Source organism: Triticum dicoccoides, chromosome 2A (assembly GCF_002162155.2).
Source record: "Triticum dicoccoides isolate Atlit2015 ecotype Zavitan chromosome 2A, WEW_v2.0, whole genome shotgun sequence".
In the NCBI taxonomy this organism is placed as follows: Eukaryota; Viridiplantae; Streptophyta; class Magnoliopsida; order Poales; family Poaceae; genus Triticum; species Triticum dicoccoides.
The window spans coordinates 591,491,704-591,510,554 of NC_041382.1; positions in this window are offsets into that span (position 1 = coordinate 591,491,704).

Below are 18,851 nucleotides of genomic sequence, written 5' to 3' on the forward strand. Positions count from 1 at the left end.
GAAGCGTGTCATAATAACAGAATGGTGGAAAGTTGCATGGCAATATATATCTCGGAATGGCTATGGAAATGCCATAATAGGTAGATATGGTGGCTGTTTTGAGGAAGGTATATGGTGGGTTTAAGGTACCGACGAAAGTTGTGCGGTACTAGAGAGGCTAGCAATGGTGGAAGGGTGAGAGTGCGTATAATCCATGGACTCAACATTAGTCATAAAGAACTCACATACTTATTGCAAAAATCAATTAGTTATCGAAACAAAGTACTGCGCGCATGCTCCTATGGGGATAGATTGGTAGGAAAATACCATCACTCGTCCCCGACCGCCACTCATAAGGAAGACAATCAATAAATAAATCATGCTTCGACTTCATCACATAACGGTTCACCATATGTGCATGCTACGGGAATCACAAACTTCAACACAAGTATTTCTCAAATTCACAACTACTCAACTAGCATGACTCTAATATCACCATCTCTATATCTCAAAACAATCATCAAGCATCAAACTTCTCTTAGTATTCAATACTCTATATGAAAGTTTTTACTATTCTTGTATACCTAGCATATTAGGATTTTAAGCAAATTACCATGCTATTTAAGACTCTCAAAATAATCTAAGTGAAGCATGAGAGTTCATCTATTTCATCAAAATAAAACTACCACCATGCTCTAAAAGATATAAGTGAAGCACTAGAGCAAACGACAAACTACTCCGAAAGATATAAGTGAAGATCAACGAGTAGTCGAATAATTATGCAACTATGTTTAATAATTTCAGATCTTGATAATTTATTCAAACAGCAAGCAGAGCAAAATAAAATGACATCTAAGAATAGCAAACATCATGTGAAGAAGCAAAAACTTAGGATCAACCGATACTAACCGATAGTTGTCGAAGAAGAAAGGTGGGATGCCAACCGGGGCATCCCCAAGCTTAGACGCTTGGGACTTCTTGAAATATTATCTTGGGATGCCTTAGGCATCCCCAAGCTTGAGCTTTTGTGTCTCCTTAATTCCTCTCATATCACGGTCTCCCTAAATCTCAAAAGCTTCATCCACACAAAACTCAACAAGGACTCGTGAGATAAGTTAGTATAACACATTGAAAAACCTTATCATACTCTACTGTAGCAAATCACTAAAATTATTATTAAACATTGCATACTAAATGCCTCTGCATATTTAATAGTCCTATCCTCAAATAGAATCATTAAAGAAGCAAACATATGCAAACAATGCAAACATAACAGCAATCTGCCTAAACAGGACAGTCTGTAAAGAATGCAGCAACATCCATACTTACCTAGCTCCAAAAATTATGAAATAAAATTCCCACTGTAGTAAATTTATCAGATATTAATATGAAAAAGGTTTCAACATTTTATCACATTCTGACTTTTCTGAGGAATTATTGCAACAACGGTAAACTTTCTGTTTTCAAACAACAACATGTGGACTTCTAAAATAGGCATAGTAAAGGCTATCAATGCCACTTTTATTGAAATAAAAGATGAAAAACATTGTTATAAATAACAGAAAGCAAATCCTAACAAAATAAATTGACGCTCCAAGCAAAACACATATCATGTGGCGAATAAAAATATAGCTCCAAGTAAAGTTACCGATGAACGAAGACGAAAGAGGGGATGCCTTCCGGGGCATCCCCAAGCTTAAGCTTTTTGGTTTCCTTGGATATTACCTTGGGGTGCCTTGGGCATCCCAAAGCTTAGGGTCTTGCCACTCCTTATTCCATAGTCCATCGAATCTTTACCCAAAACTTGAAAACTTCACAACACAAAACTTAACAGAAAACTCGTAAGCTCCGTTAGTATAAGAAAGCAAATCACCACTTCAAGGTACTGTAATGAACTCATTCTTTATTTATATTAGTGTTAAAACTACTGTATTCCAACTTCTCTATGGTTTATAAACTATTTTACTAGCCATAGATTCATCAAAATAAGCAAACAACACAATGAAAACAGAATCTGTCAAAAACAGAACAGTCTGTAGTAATCTGGATCAAACGTATACTTCTGGAACTCATAAAATTCTCAAATAAATTTCTGGACCTGAGGAATTTATCTATTAATAATACTCAAAAAGAATTAACTAAATATAACTTTCAAAATAAAAATGGAAGCAATTCTCGTGAGCGCTAAAGTTTCTGTTTTTTACAGCATGATCAACAAGACTTTCCCCGAGTCTTCCCAAAGGTTCTACTTGGCACAAACACTAATTAAAAGCATAAAACCACATCTAAACAGAGGCTAGATGAATTACTTATTACTAAACAGGAACAAAAGGCAAGGAACAAAAGTAAAGTTGGGTTGCCTCCCAACAAGCGCTATCGTTTAACGCCCCTAGCTAGGCATGATGAATTCAATGATGCTCACATAAAGGATAAGAATTGAAACATAAAGAAAGCATCATGAAGAATATGACTAGCACATTTAATTCTAACCCTCTTCTTATCCATAGGGATTTTGTGAGCAAACAACTTATGGGAACAAGAATCAACTTGCATAGGAAAGGAAAACATGCATAACTTCAAAACTTTAAGCACATAGAGAGGAAACTTGATATTATTGCAATTCCTACAAGCATATATTCCTCCCTAATAATAATTTTCAGTAGAATCATGAATGAATTCAACAATATAACTATCACATAAAGCATTCTTTTCATGATCTACAAGCATAGAAAATTTACTACTCTCCACACAAGCAAAATTCTTCTCATTAATAGTAGTGGGAGCAAACTCAACAAAGTAACTATCATGGGATTGAAAATTGAAATAAAGATGACAAGTTTCATTTTTATTATTATTCTTTAAAGCACACATGTCATCACAATAATCATCATAGATAGGAGGCATGCTTTCATCATAATAAATTTGCTCACCAAAACTTAGGGGACAAAAAATACCATCTTCATCAAACGTAGCTTCCCCAAGCTTGTGGCTTTGCATATCAATAGCATCATGGATATTCAAGGAATTCATACTAACAACATTGCAATCATGCTCATCATTCAAATATTTAGTGCCAAATAGTTTATAGATCTCTTCTTCTAGCACTTGAGCACAATTATCCTTTCCATCATACTCACGAAAGATATTAAAAAGAAGCGTATGAGACAAACTTAATTCCATTTTTTGTAATTTTCTTTTACAGAATAAACTAGTGATAAAACAAGAAACTAAAAGACTCGATTGCAAGATCTAAAGATATAACTTCAAGCACTAACCTCCCCGGCAACGGCGCCAGAAAAGAGCTTGATGTCTACTACACAACCTTCTTCTTGTAGACGTTGTTGGGCCTCCAAGTGCAGAGGTTTATAGGACAGTAGCAAATTTCCCTCAAGTGGATGACCTAAGGTTTATCAATCCGTAGGAGGCGTAGGATGAAGATGGTCTCTCTCAAGCAACCCTGCAACCAAATAACAAAGAGTCTCTTGTGTTCCCAACACACCCAATACAATGGTAAATTGTATAGGTGCACTAGTTCGGCGAAGAGATGGTGATACAAGTGGTATATGGATGGTAGATAAAGGTATTTGTAATCTGAAATTATAAAAACAGCAAGGTAACTAATGATAAAAGTGAGCGTAAACAGTATTGCAATGATAGGAAATAAGGCCTAGGGTTCATACTTTCGCTAGTGCAAGTTCCCTCAACAATACTAACATAATTGGATCACATAACTATCCCTCAACATGCAACAAAGAGTCACTCCAAAGTCACTAATAGCAGAGAACGAATGAAGAGATTATGGTAGGGTACGAAACCACCTCAAAGTTATTCTTTCCAATCAATCCGTTGGGCTATTCCTATAAGTGTCACAAACAGCCCTAGAGTTCGTACTAGAATAACACCTTAAGACACAAATCAACCAAAACCCTAATGTCACCTCAAGTATCCGTGGGTATGATTATACGATATGTGTCACACAATCTCAGATTCATCTATTCAACCAACACAAAGGACCTCAAAGAGTGCCCCAAAGTTCTACCAGAGAATCACGATGAAAACGTGTGCCAACCCCTATGCATAGGTTCATGGGCGGAACCCGCAAGTTGGTCACCAAAACATACATCAAGTGAATCACATGATATCCCATTGTCACCACAGATACGCACGGCAAGACATACATCAAGTGTTCTCAAATCTATAAAGACTCAATCCGACAAGATAACTTCAAAGGGGAAATTCAATTCATTACAAGAGAGTAGAGGGGGGAGAAAACATCATAGGATCCAACTATATTAGCAAAGCTCGCGATACATCAAGATCGTATCATCTCAAGAACACGAGAGAGAGAGAGAGATCAAACACATAGCTACTGATACATACCCTCAGCCCCGAGGGAGAACTACTCCCTCCTCGTCATGGAGAGCACCGGGATGATGAAGATGGACACCGGAGAAGGATTGCCCCCTCTGGCAGGGTGCCAGAACGGGTCTAGATTGGCTTTCGGTGGCTACGGAGGCTTCTGGCAGCGGAACTCCCGATCTATTGTGCTCACGGATGTTTTTAGGGTATATGGAGATATATAGGCGGAAGAAGTACGTCATGGGGGCCACGAGGGGCTCACGAGGGTGGAGGGCGCACCCAGGGGGGTGGGCGTGCCCCCTGCCTCGTGACCTCCTCGCAGATCCTCCGACGTGCACTCCAAGTCTTCTGGGCTTCTTTCCTTCCAAAAATGAGTTCCGTGAAGTTTCATGTCAATTAAACTCCGTTTGATTTTCCTTTTCTTCGAAACCCTAAAACAAGGTAAAAACAAAAACTGGCACTGGGCTCTGGGTTAATAGGTTAGTCCCAAAAATGTTATAAAAGTGTATAATAAAGCCCATAAACATTCAAAACAGTAGATAATATAGCATGGAGCAATCAAAAATTATAGATACGTTGGAGACGTATCACCCGCCGAAGCCTTCGTTCACTGCACCGGACCCGCTCCACGGACGCCATATTCAACTCCACCGGCCCTGCTTTACTGATGTCGTAGCCTCATCAGGTTATTTGGATTTGTACTCCTTCGGTTTTTCTCTTTATCGTGCAACTGTTCACTTACCACAGATGAGCTTTCTTGTATGTCGACAGGTGCCGCAACCGTAGCACCGGAGCCGCTTTAGCGACGGTGACAGCCGGCCCAAACTCAACCGCAACACGAGCACCATCGATGATCCTTAGCTATCAAGTATGACAATGATACCCATACGCCGACGAGAATCAGGTACTATTATCCAACGGCCGGCGCCTACATTCACTTTCCTAGCATAAACACTGCACCTTTGAATTTCTTCAGGGCATCATTCAGTTTTTCATGAGACGCGTTATTCTGCTTGCACCTGTAGGGCCATACTTCTGGCAGTGAACATGTTACATGTGCTAAATTACATACAGGTGCACATATAGTTAATATGCTTTAGTTTTGTTCTGATGCCACCTGTTGGTTCCATCATACTGCTTAATGTTCTCTATGCTTAATTACACATCAGCAAACTAGCATGTGGTTCCGCTGCTTTTTGTTCTTTTTACCCTACATTTTTTGATGCTAGCTATTACATCACTGCTCTGAGCCTCTGTTCATTACTTGTTTGTGTGTTCTTGATCTTCCCAAGTTGCATGACTAATTTGATGCTTCTATTAATTATGGAGCTGCCAACCCCATCAAGCAAAATATTTGTTCTTTTGGGGCTGGCACCTTGAACAAGCATAAAAATAGAGGGAAGCAGATATATTGTTGTGTATGCACACACCATCCTTTCATTAGTTTAGATGAACCATTGATGATCAATTCGGACCAGTGCATGCGATTAAAATTAATTTTACCTAAATAGATGGTGCAGAATAAACTACAACAACTAGATTTCCAACCACGGGATGCTGATGATATCTTCAAAGAACATTGCAACAACAGCTAGGCTTCACAGCAACATATGGTAAGCCAGTGTGTTTTAGTACATGTGAAATGTAATGTGAGTGGGCTGCTTTCTTGGCTTGTGCCCTCAACGTGTAATCCTACCGAATTACAAATAGTTCAGTTGTCTGCTTTGCTGTATTGCTTGATTCGAATGCTTATTTGTTGTTATGCTATACCTGAGTTGGCCAATATGTCAGCAGTGCCTGTTGTACTATCGTAAAGAAATGCATGCCTATTTCATTTGAGTCCTTAACTTTTCCTCTCAACTTCATCACAAGATTGTCTTCGTAGTTTATATGAGGCCACACTGTTAAGTGCTTTCTCAGATTATTTCAACTGCTTAGATGCCTTGGCAACTTAAATATAGCGGTTGTACACTCCCTTTCAACTAGGGATGTCAACTGGGTCCCGTTTAATCCTGATTAAAGTCCACTAGTGGTATGATAGTTCAAAAGAGTTTTTGTTTTTTGAGGAAAATGAACTAGTGAGGTAGCAAAAACTAACTAGATGGGACTGGCGGATGTCGTTTATTTGCCACTTACATCCCTAGTTTCATCTTACCATTTTAATTTCTTTTCGGCTGATGCTGCTTCAAACCATTTAAATATAGTTTGCCATGCTCGGCAATAATTCATCCATCGTTTACCATGTAAGCTTACTGTCTGGATCATATGATAACTATCTCTTACTGATGTCCAGCGGAAACCTTTCAGGATGCCGTTCACACTAGGACACAATGTACAACCCCGGAATCTATTTGTGGAAGCAGTGCGCCATCCATGTTACCAGATGGTAGCAGTTCAAAGGCAACACCACCGGAGAGCAGTCTGAGCACAGATATTATAGTGCTTGAGGCTCTACTAGAGGCATAAAGAGATGGTGTGGCTGCCATGAATGAGGTAATCTTTATCTTGAGGCTGGAAATTATGGAATTAGCGGCACACATTATGCAAGCAACCCAAGAATTAGAGGAAGTAAGAATGTTGCATTTGAAGATGGAGGAGGTCCTGCTGTTTCTGCTATCTGAAGCCCAAGGTAATCCCGGTTCTTCTTTAGATACCAGTTGAAATTGTCATTAGATTATTGTACTTGCATGTTGTGTCATGTCTTTGAATGGATTATGTTGCAAGACCCCCTATGTTGTCCATGTGTTGTAATGATCCGAATTTTTTAGGCGAGGTAATCCTCAGTACTTGTATGATTGACATAAGGTGAACTATTTTTCGTGTGAGCATATTGTATTGGATGAAATAACTGTTTGACTCAGAGTGTATCCAACCTACTGAATTCGAAGATCATGGCATTTCTAAATCATAATCATATATAAAGGTGGAATAAATCTTTGTTGTGGTTTTGAAGAAATAAATAACAAAACGTATAATTATCTGTGGATATTCGTAATCGAATACAAATTGGATTTGAATTTAGTTTGCCAGGTCCCAGGGGAGATGTGAATGCTAATTCTCCCAAGTTTTGAACGAAGCGGCTAAACACCCACTATAATTTGTGGGCTGCCAGAAGCAAGTGTTTGCGAGATGGAAATTACTGTCTACCCCTGACACTTGACATCCTTATCGACTGAATTTACACTGCTATCGATAGGGGTAGACTAGTAACTTCAATCAGACATGACACGACGGCCTCTGAGCCCATTCAGACACGGTGGGGGCCAAACGTGGGCGGCAAAACACATTTGATTCAAGCTTGTCTGAAAGACATGTGTATCTTCCTCCATTTCCCCATTCTACACGGTGGGCGGCAAAACAAACTCTCCTCGTCTGAAATCGATGTAGGCTAATATTTTAAATAGGGGCAGATGTGTAACTTCCATCAGATGTGACACAACCGCCCTACCTGTCAGCCCCGTTCATACACCGTGGGCGCCAACCGTGGGCGGCAAAACACCCTCTCCCCGCCCGAAATAGTTACCGGCAAATATTTGGGAGATGCGAGATTACCGTCCTATCCCCAACCGACGCGATGTCCGAAATTTTAAACGGGGGATAAGTTCGTAACTTTCCCCCATTTCTGAGAAGCGCGTCCCAAAGTTTGAGACCCCCTCCCCTCCATTTCCCCATTCATACACCGTCGGCGGCACGACAACCTCCGCACTGCGGCCAACCTCTTCCGTCCGCCACCCCATCCTCCACCTTGCCGGAGCCGCTACCCCTACCCCGTCGTCCACTGCAAGAGATGGACGTCTCTCATCCACGACGCTGGACCAGGATCCTTTCATCGCCTCCTCTCGCTTCATCGGCGCTGTCGTCCACCTTATCGTTGCCGCTCCTACGACCGCCTCGTCCACGGAAACAGGATATATCCCCCGACCCGGCCGTCTGCCATCTAAAGTCTTCTTCCCCGCCGCCGACAGCCATCGCACCAGCAGCACCCTCAACGTATCAGCATAGGCCTAAACAACGTCGCAAGAGAGGTGGTACTCTTCCATATGTGCTTAAGTTATTGATCTCACCTGGAAAATAGATCGTAATTTGTTTACTGTACTTTTCTTGTCCGTACCAAATCGTAGTGGCTAGTTGAAAGCAAACATTGGTTGCGAAGTAGCTTTGTCCAGTTTGCACCTTCATATCCGCCATGGCACGGGCACTATACTCGTAAAGCTTATGGTTTCCCCCTTTTATATTCACTACCATCATCGTAGGTGCTTCGTGTCGTGCTAGCACTGCTCCTCAAGACCTCAACCCAAAGCTTACGTGTTGAAATATGAATCTGATATGATGCTCATATCACTAAAACAGAGAATGTTTAATTGGTCACCTAATGTTCCTATATTCGTTTTGAAAAGCATGTGCGCCACCCACTGGTCCAGCTAGTTCCACTTTCCTAATTTTTCTCTTGATGCTTAGAGTTTTACCCTTTTATCTACTCTACTATGATCTGCGTAGGTGCTTTCTATTGTACTAGCATGACTCCACCCTTCAAGCTAAACAACACAACACTCAGAATTTGAAAGCTTAGTTGTTCAAATATGATTGTGAGATGATACTAATATTAGTTAACCGACACATTTAATTGGTTAGCTAAAGGTCCCACTTGAGTTTCCAAATGCATGTCACGACATATAGAGAGACAACATAATTGCATTTCTTTATCACTTGTTGACCGTACTTTCTTGTCCATGCCAAATCTTAGTTGTTATTTCAAAGAAAACATCGGTTGCTAACTACCCTTTGCGCGGTTTGCAGCTTCAGATCTGCCATCCCACTGCCACGGTCAACACTGTACTCATCATGCTTATGTTTTCCCATTTTATGATGACCACAATCAGCCTATGTGGTTCGTGTCGTAATAGAACTACTCCACCCATCGAGCTAAACAAGCTTAGTTGTACAAATTCATATATGATATTATTGTTGATATTAGTAAAACTGAGAGATGTTTAATTGGTTAGCTAAATGTTCCTACTTTAGTTTCGAAATGCATGTGAGCCACATATGGAGAGATCGAAAATAATAGTATTTCTCTGTGCGCTCTGATTCATCATGGGTGGCCAACCGACATTGTATTGAAAGACTTGCAATATCTTCAATCTACTCGCTCTTCTGCTCTTCTTTAAGATGATACTCTTCTCTTGCAGTCGACTGGTCAGGTCGAGTTGTTCTCCCTTAGTATATTTTGAATCTGTCAGGTCAGGTCGACTTGTTCTTCTTTACTATATGTTGAAGCTATCATCTGCGAAGTTTCATCACTTCTGGAGCTCTCATATTTTGAGTAGTATGCCACATTATATTAATGCACACAACAAATCACAGCATGCATGGCATCTTTTAAAAGAATTGCAGAGATAGCACAAAGGGGTTTACAGGGAGGCAGTATTGGATTAGAATCACTTCTGCATTACAAAGAAAATCTCACTTGTTTTTATGTTTTCATGCATGTCAGATATTGAACATTATCAAAATGAATATGAGAATGGGCGCACAAGAGGAATATTGCGGAACGATCCACTGGCTAACAAACTTGGCATGGTGGAGGATGGCCTATCTTATTCACCCATCAAGGTGCTTTCTCTAACTTTGCAAAGTTGTATTGGTCGCACATATTTTGCATCTGACCTCTTGCATTACTTCTAATTTGTTACACCATCTGCTTAGTTTAAGCATCATATATGAGTATATGCCATACCTATCCATTTTCTGTACCTATTCCATGTGTGGTCACACTATGTTTTTCCAGTCAAATGTTGTTCTTTCGTAATAGATGTCCAAAACGAAGAGGGTGAGTGCAGATCCTCAAGGAGTACAAACTAGGTATTTGGAAAAGGTAGTGATACATGTTAAATCGGATAGATCAGCAGCCACAGAAAACACAGGCCCAACTATACCACACTTTACCCCTACTCCAGTGGCCAAACCCCTATTAGAACTGCTGGGAGCCCAGCGTCAGGTACTGTCTATGATATCAATTCAAAATTTGAACTCCTAAATTTCTGCTTGTGCCTTACCTTCTCTCTTGTATGAAAACTAATTTCAGATGAGTCTCCTTGCTCAAAGGATCATACGATCTCAAAACAATAATGGGCTCTGCGTTGCTCTTGTCAGTACCTGTCTCCCTTTTGCCTTGTAACGCTGTACTTAATTAATTGCTATTTGATTATGTATCATGAGTCTGCACCTGAGCTTCATTATCCTCTGTTTCTTCCAATATTATTTGATCTATATTTACTCTTTGCAAAATGTAGAATAATGGCAACGCCTATAAAGAATTTTCTTTGGGGAATTTATTGAATTATCCTTCCATCAACATGGAGAAGGGCTTTGTCCAGCCCGTGTTAACATGTAATGTAAGTTCATCCTTCTCAAGCCTTCAAACTTTGTTCTAGTATAGATTTGGATAGGCATCATTTCCTCCACTACTGTTTGCTTTGTTGTTTACATCTGATTGGATGTTTGCAACAACTACCAATTTCAAATTGTAGTTGTAAAAACATGTTCCTTATGCAGAACAGATCCATTTATTTGCTTATATAATTGTGAAACCTGTTACGTGTCTCCTTGTTTCTCTTTCAGACTCGTATCTCTTATGCCAGGCAGAACTTTAGGGAAGATAGTGATCCAAACCATCTTGAGGACAGCGAGATGACCCCAAGGTCCTATCTTGATGAAGACAGTGAGTTGAAGCTACTCACCAGCAGGTGTGAGACAACCTCTGTGCAGTCGCTGCCTCAATCAGTTCAACTTCTTCAGTCTCAACTTAAAGCGGAAAGGCTTGCTTCAGCTCGGCTCCGACTTGAAGTCAAAGATGCAATGAAGATGTCAGAGGACTGCCGTGCGCACCATCATGCCTTAAATCTAGTGTTGATGCATCTATCGTTGACACAACTGAGGTCTACTCAGCTTCTTCGGCTGTTTGGGGGGGGGCGACCTGGCCAGGCCTAGTGCCTTATGAAGTGCTCTCGGTTTTGTATATTCTTTGGTCGGTGCGTATATTTGCACTGGTGGCGAATTTTGATGCCCAGTGGATGTAATATGTGTGATAGCCGTGATAGCCTAGCGTAAGTTGCTTTCTTGTTTATTTCCTTGTTGTCTTGTTTATTTGTTTGCTTGTAGTCATTGCAGTTCTTTTTCCGCAGTTTGCTAGTGGCTGCAATAACCTATTTTTTAAAACTAGGCCACAATAACCATGGGCTAATATTTACTGTAGTGACACTGGGCCTCCTACGGGCCGTAGAAACAGTGGGCCTTCTATGGGCCGTAGAAACAGTGGGCTATCTACGGGCCATAGAAACAATGGGCCTTCTAAGGGTCGTAGAAACAATGGGCCTTCTATGGGCCGTATCATAAATGGGCCTTATACGTGCAGTATGATCGATTGGCCAAACATGGGCCAATAACAGGCCGCATTATGGCCGTAAACGGGCTAGAGTTGGAATCGTCCGTTCATGGGCCGACCATAATGGGCCATCGTTAATAGGTCGTATTTGATGACGCTATGAAAACGGCCCAACGTATTAACGGACCACAAACGGGCCGACTGTAACCACGGGCTGAATTTGGCCCACAAGCAGAAAATGACAATAACGGGCCGTAAGTAAACGAATGCTGGAAATGAGCCCAAGAATAAATGGGCTCTAAGAAGGCCGAAAGATAACATGGGCTGGAAATGGCCCAATGGAATAACGAGCCGTTAATGCGTATAAAGTGATACACTGTTCATTACGGGCCAATTTCACCACGGGTCGTTAATGGGTGTAAAGTGATACACTGTTCATTACGGGCCAGTTTCACCACGGGCCATTAATAGGCCAAGAGTTACATAGGGCCTCATATGGGCCGAAAGACGTCATGGGCCATACATGGGCCAGAAGTGAAAACGGGCTGGAATCATATTGGGTGGCCCAGATGACGCTACTGGGCCTAATTCGGATAGGGCGTAACGGGCCTTGGGTTAGCGGGTTGTAAATGGGTTATATGCGAACAGGCCATTAACAGGCTTTACATGGGCCGGCCCACTACCTTTTGACCAAGTCAAACGGGCCAGCCTTTTCACAGGAATGGGCCTCTGTTGGGTCGTGCCACGTGTCGACATATCATAGGTGCCTTCTGTCCAATGAGTGGATGACATCTGTCCCAACGATGAGCCGACACGTATTTCCTCCAGCCAATGATGATTTTACACGTGGAAAATCCCCATTGGTTGGGGCTGTTAACGGGTTATCGGATCCAAAACCCGACCCGATAGCTTAACGGCGTTCCGCTACAGTGGATGCCACGTGTCGGTCACCCTTGACGAAAGCACTTCTGTGACGCGGGATTTATCGTCATGGAAGTGGACACTTCCATGATGATAATTTTGGTAATGTCATGGAACACTTCCAAGATAGCATAGGCATGACTATCTTGATTCTATCATAAAATCGTCATGGATGTACATGCATGACAGAAAATGCGACCTACTGTAACAAACACGTATCATCACGGAAGTGTATTTTTTTGTAGTGTTAGCAAGCATTTTACGGAAAGCACCATGAATAAAGTGTGAACCACCATCAGTCATTAAATATCTAGGGACTCCAAACCTCGGAAAGATAACTTCTTTAAGCATTTTAATAGAAGTGTTATGATCAGCACTACTAGTTGGAATAGCTTCTACCCACTTAGTAACATAATCAACAGCAACTAAAAAATGTGTATAACCATTAGAGGAAGGAAAAGGTCCCATATAGTCAAAGCCCCAAACATCAAATGGTTCAATAACAAGTGAATAGTTCATAGGCATTTCTTGACGTCTACTAATATTACCAATTCTTTGACATTCATCACAAGATAAGACAAACTTACGGGCATCCTTGAAGAGAGCAGGCCAATAAAAACCAGATTGCAATACCTTATGTGCAGTTCTATCTTCAGCATGGTGTCCTCCATAAGCTTCGGAGTGACACTTGCATAGGATCTGTTCCTGTTCATGCTCAGGTACACAACGTCTAATAACACCATCTACTCCTTCTTTATAAAGATGTGGGTCATCCCAAAAGTAATTCCTCAAATCATAGAAGAACCTTTTCTTTGCTGGTATGTGAAACTAGGTGGTATAAACTTAGCAACAATGTAATTAGCATAATCAGCATACCATGGAGCAGTATGAGAAGCATTTATAACATTTAGTTGCTCATCAGAAAAGCTATCATCAATAGGTAGTGGGTCATCAAGCACATTTTCTAACCTAGACAAGTTGTCTGCAACGGGGTTCTCAGCTCCCTTTCTATCAACAATATGTAAGTCAAATTCTTGTAGCAAGAGAACCCATCTAATAAGTCTAGGTTTAGCATCTTTCTTTTCCATAATATATTTAATAGCAGCATGATCAGTGTGAATAGTCACTTTAGAATCAACAGTAAAAGGTCTGAACTTATCACAAGCAAATACAACTACTAAGAATTCTTTTTCAGTGGTAGCATAATTTCTTTGAGCATTGTTTAGGGTTTTACTAGCATATTGAATAACGTTTAATTTCTTATCAACTCTTTGCCCTAGAACAGCACCTACAGCATAATCACTAGCATCACACATAATTTCAAAGGGTAAATTCCAATCAGGTGGCTGGACAATAGGTGCATAGATCAATGCTTTCTTAAGTATTTCAAATGCTTCTACGCAATCATCATCAAAGACAAATGGTATATCTTTTTGTAATAAATTAGTCAGAGGCCGAGAAATTTTTGAGAAGTCCTTAATGAACCTCCTATAAAATCCGGTGTGACCAAGGAAACTTCTTATACCTTTGATGTCCTTGGGACATGGCATCTTCTCAATAGCATCAACCTTGGCTTTATCGACTTCAATACCTCTTTCAGAAACTTTATGCCCCAAGACAATACCTTCATTAACCATAAAGTGTCACTTTTCCCAATTCAAGACAAGATTAGTTTCTTCACATCTCTGCAAAACTCGATCAAGGTTGCTCAAGCAATCATCAAAAGAAGATCCATAGACGGAGAAATCATCCATGAAAACCTCACAAATCTTTTCACAAAAGTCAGAGAATATAGCCATCATGCATCTTTGAAAGGTAGCAGGTGCATTACGTAAATCAAAAGGCATACGTCTATAAGCAAAAGTACCAAAAGGGCAAGTAAAAGTAGTCTTTGATTGATCCTTGGCTGACACATGTATTTGAGAGAAACCAGAATAACCATCTAGAAAGCAAAAATGTGTATGTTTGGATAATCTTTCTAGCATTTGATCAATAAAAGGTAAGGGGTAATGATCCTTTTTAGTGGCTTATTTAATTTGCAGAAATCAATTACCATCCTATAACCTGTAATAATTCTTTGAGGAATCAATTCATCTTTATCATTAGGAATGACAGTAATACCTCCCTTCTTAGGGACACAATGGACATGACTTACCCACTGACTATCAGCTACGGTATAGATTATACCTGCCTCAAGGAGCTTTAGTATTTCCTTTCTTACCACTTCTTTCATTTTAGGATTCAGCCGTCGTTGATGATCATGAACTGGTTTAGCATCTTCTTCCAAATTTATTTTATGTTGACATAGAGTGGGACTAACACCCTTAAGATCATCAAGAGTATACCCAATAGCAGCACAGTGCTTCTTCAGAGTTTTCAATAATCTCTCTTCTTCATGTTCTGAAAGGTTAGCACCAATAATAATAGGATATATCTTTTTCTCATCAAGATAAGCATATTTAAGAGTATCAGGCAACGGTTTAAGCTCAAACACGGGATCACCCTTGGGTGGAGGAGGATCCCCTAGGATTTCAACAGGCAAATTGTGTTTCAGAATAGGTTCCTGTTTAAAGAATACTTCATCTATTTCCCTTCTTTCATTCATAAACATATCATTTTCATGGTCTAGCAAATATTGTCCTAAAGGATCACTAGGAGGTACGGCAATAGAAGCAAGACCAATAATTTCATCCTTACTAGGTAATTCTTCTTCACGGTGTTGTCTACTAAATTTAGTGAAATTAAATTCAGGAGACATATCATCTAAACTGATAGTAACAACATCCTTTTTGCAATCTATCTTAGCATTAACAGTGTTCAAGAAGGGTCTACCAAATATAATGGGACAAAAGCTATCTTGTGGGGAACCGAGAACAAGAAAATCAGCAGAATATTTAGTTTTCCCACACAAGACTTCAACATGTCTAACAATTCCCATAGGTGAAATAGTATCTCTATTGGCAAGTTTAATTGTGACATCAATATCTTCTATCTCAGCAGGTGCAATATCATGCATAATTTCTTTGTATAAGGTGTAAGGTATTGCACTCGCACCAGCACCCATATCACATAAGCCATGATAACAATGATCTCCTATTTTAACAGAAATAACAGGCATGCCTACCACAGGTCTGTTTTTATCTTTAGCACAAGGTTTAGCTATTCTAGCAGTCTCATCAAGGAAATGAATAACATGCCCATCAATATTATCAGAAAAGAGATCTTTAACAATAGCAATATTAGGTTCAATGTTAACTTGCTTAGGAGGTGTATAAGTTTTAATATTGCTTTTACGAACCATAGTTGAAGCTTTAGCATGATCCTTTATCCTAACAGGAAAAGGTGGTTTCTCAACATAAGAAGTAGGAACAATAGGATCATTATAAGTGATAGTCTTTTCTTTAACTTTAATAGGTTAAGCTACTTTTACTTCTATGGGAGGATGATATTTAAACCACTTCTCCTTGGGGAGATCAATATAAGTAGCAAAAGATTCACAGAAAGAAGCTACTATTTCAGAGTCAAGTCCATATTTAGTGCTAAACTTACGGAAAACATTGGTATCCATAAAAGATTTAACACAATCAAACTTAGGTGTCATACCTGACTCCTTATCCTTGTCAAGGTCCCAATCTTCAGAGTTGCGTTTAATTCTTTCCAATAAATCCCATTGGAATTCAATAGTCTTCATCATAAAAGAGCCAGCACAAGAAGTATCAAGCATGGTGCGATTGCTATCAGAAAGCCGGGCATAATTTTTTTTGAATAATCATTTCTCTTGAGAGCTCATGATTGGGGCATGAATATAACATTGATTTAAGCCTCCCCCAAGCTTGAGCGATGCTTTCTCCTTCGCGAGGCCAAAAATTATATATATAATTGCGATCACGATGAACAAGATGCATAGGATAAAACTTCTGATGAAATTCCAATTTCAATCGTTTGTAGTTCCATGATCCCATATCATCACATAGCCTATACCATGTCGATGCATCTCCCTTCAAAGATAAAGGGAAGACCCTCTTCTTAACAACATCTCCGGGTACACCTGCAAGCTTAAATAATCCACAAACTTCATCCACATATATTAGATGCTCATCAGGATGCTTTATTCCATCTCCTACAAAAGGATTAGCTAGCAGTTTTTCTATCATACCCGAAGGAATTTCAAAGCAAACATTTTCATTTTCATTTTCAGTAGGTTCAGTAGGTTGAGGAGAAACTCTTTGCTCTACTGGTCGGGGTGAAGATACCCCAAACAAGCCCCTCAGAGGATTGCTTTCCATAGTAACAAGCGACAGTAAATTTCAGCACACTATATAAATTTTTCCTTACCAAATTCCACCTACCAAAGGCGCTTCACTCCCCAGCAACGGCGCCAGAAAAGAGTCTTGATGACCCACAAGTATAGGGGATCTATCGTAGTCCTTTCGATAAGTAAGAGTGTCGAACCCAACGAGGAGCAGAAGGAAATGATAAGCGGTTTCCAGCAAGGTATTCTCTGCAAGTACTGAAATAAGTGGTAACAAATAGTTTTGTGATAGGATAATTTGTAACGAGCAACAAGTAACAAAAGTAAATAAAGTGCAGCAAGGTGGCCCAATCCTTTTCGTAGCAAAGGACAAGCCTGGACGAACTCTTATATAGAGAAAAGCTCTCCCGAGGACACATGGGAATATCATCAAGCTAGTTTTCATCACGTTCATATGATTCGCGTTCGGTACTTTGATAATTTGGTATGTGTGTGGACCGGTGCTTGGGTACTGTCCTTACTTGGACAAGCATCCCACTTATGATTAACCTCTATTGCAAGCATCCACAACTACAACAAAAGTATTAAGGTAAACCTAACCATAGCATGAAACATATAGATCCAAATCAGCCCCTTATGAAGCAACGCATAAACTATGGTTTAAGCTTCTGTCACTCTAGCAACCCATCATCTACTTATTACTTCCCAATGCCTTCCTCTAGGCCCAAATAATGGTGAAGTGTTATGTAGTAGACGTTCACATAACACCACTAGAGGAGAGACAACATACATCTCATCAAAATATCGAACGAATACCAAATTCACATGACTACTAATAGCAAGACTTCTCCCATGTCCTCAGGAACAAACGTAACTACTCACAAAGCATAAACATGTTCATAATCAGAGGGGCACTAATATGCATATAGGATCTGAACATATGATCTTCCACCAAATAAACCAACTAGCATCAACTACAAGGAGTAATTAACACTACTAGCAACCTACTAACACCAATCCCGTACTTGAAGACAAGAATTGGATACAAGAGATGAATTAGGTTTTTGAGAGGAGATGGTGCTGATGAAGATGTTGATGGAGATTTCCCTCTCCCGATGAGAGGAGCGTTGGTGATGACGATGGCGATGATTTCCCCAAGTTTCCCCGTCAGAACAGCTCTGCCAGAGCCCTAGATTGGTTCCGCCAAGGTTCCGCCTCATGGCGGCGGAGTTTCGTCCGAGAAGATGGCTTCTGGTTTTTTTCCCATCGAAAGACTTCATATAGCAGAAGATGGCCACCGGAGGGCCACCAGGGGGCCCACGAGGTAGGGGGCGCGCTCGGGGGGTAGGGCGCGCCCCCACCCTCGTGGGCAGGGTGTAGCCCCCTTGGTGAACTTCTTCCGCTGAGTATTTTTTATATATTCTGAAAACATCTTCCGTGAAGTTTCAGGACTTTTGGAGCTGTGCAGAATATGTCTCTAATATTTGCTCCTTTTCCAGCCCAGAATCCCAGCTGCCGGCATTCTTCCTCTTTATGTAAACCTTGTAAAATAAGAGAGAATAGGCATAAGTATTGTAACATAGTATGTAATGAAAGCCCATAATGCAATAAATATCGATATAAAAGCATGATGCAAAATGGACTTATCACACGTCAGGGCGCGGGAGCTGGAGCAGTGCTCATCTCGCCTACTCAGGACAAGCTCTACTACGCCGTGCAGCTCTGCTTCCAGCAAGGCGAGAAGGTCTCCAACAACATCGTAGAGTACGAAGGCCTCATCACTGGCCTTAAGGCCGCAGTGGCCCTGGGGGTGAAGCGCCTCACCATCAGTGGCGACTCGCAGCTCCTCGTCAACTTCTCCAACAAGGTATATGATATGCCTCCAACGTATCTATAATTTTTGATTGTTCCATGCTATATTATATTCTGTTTTGGACATTATTGGGCTTTATTATA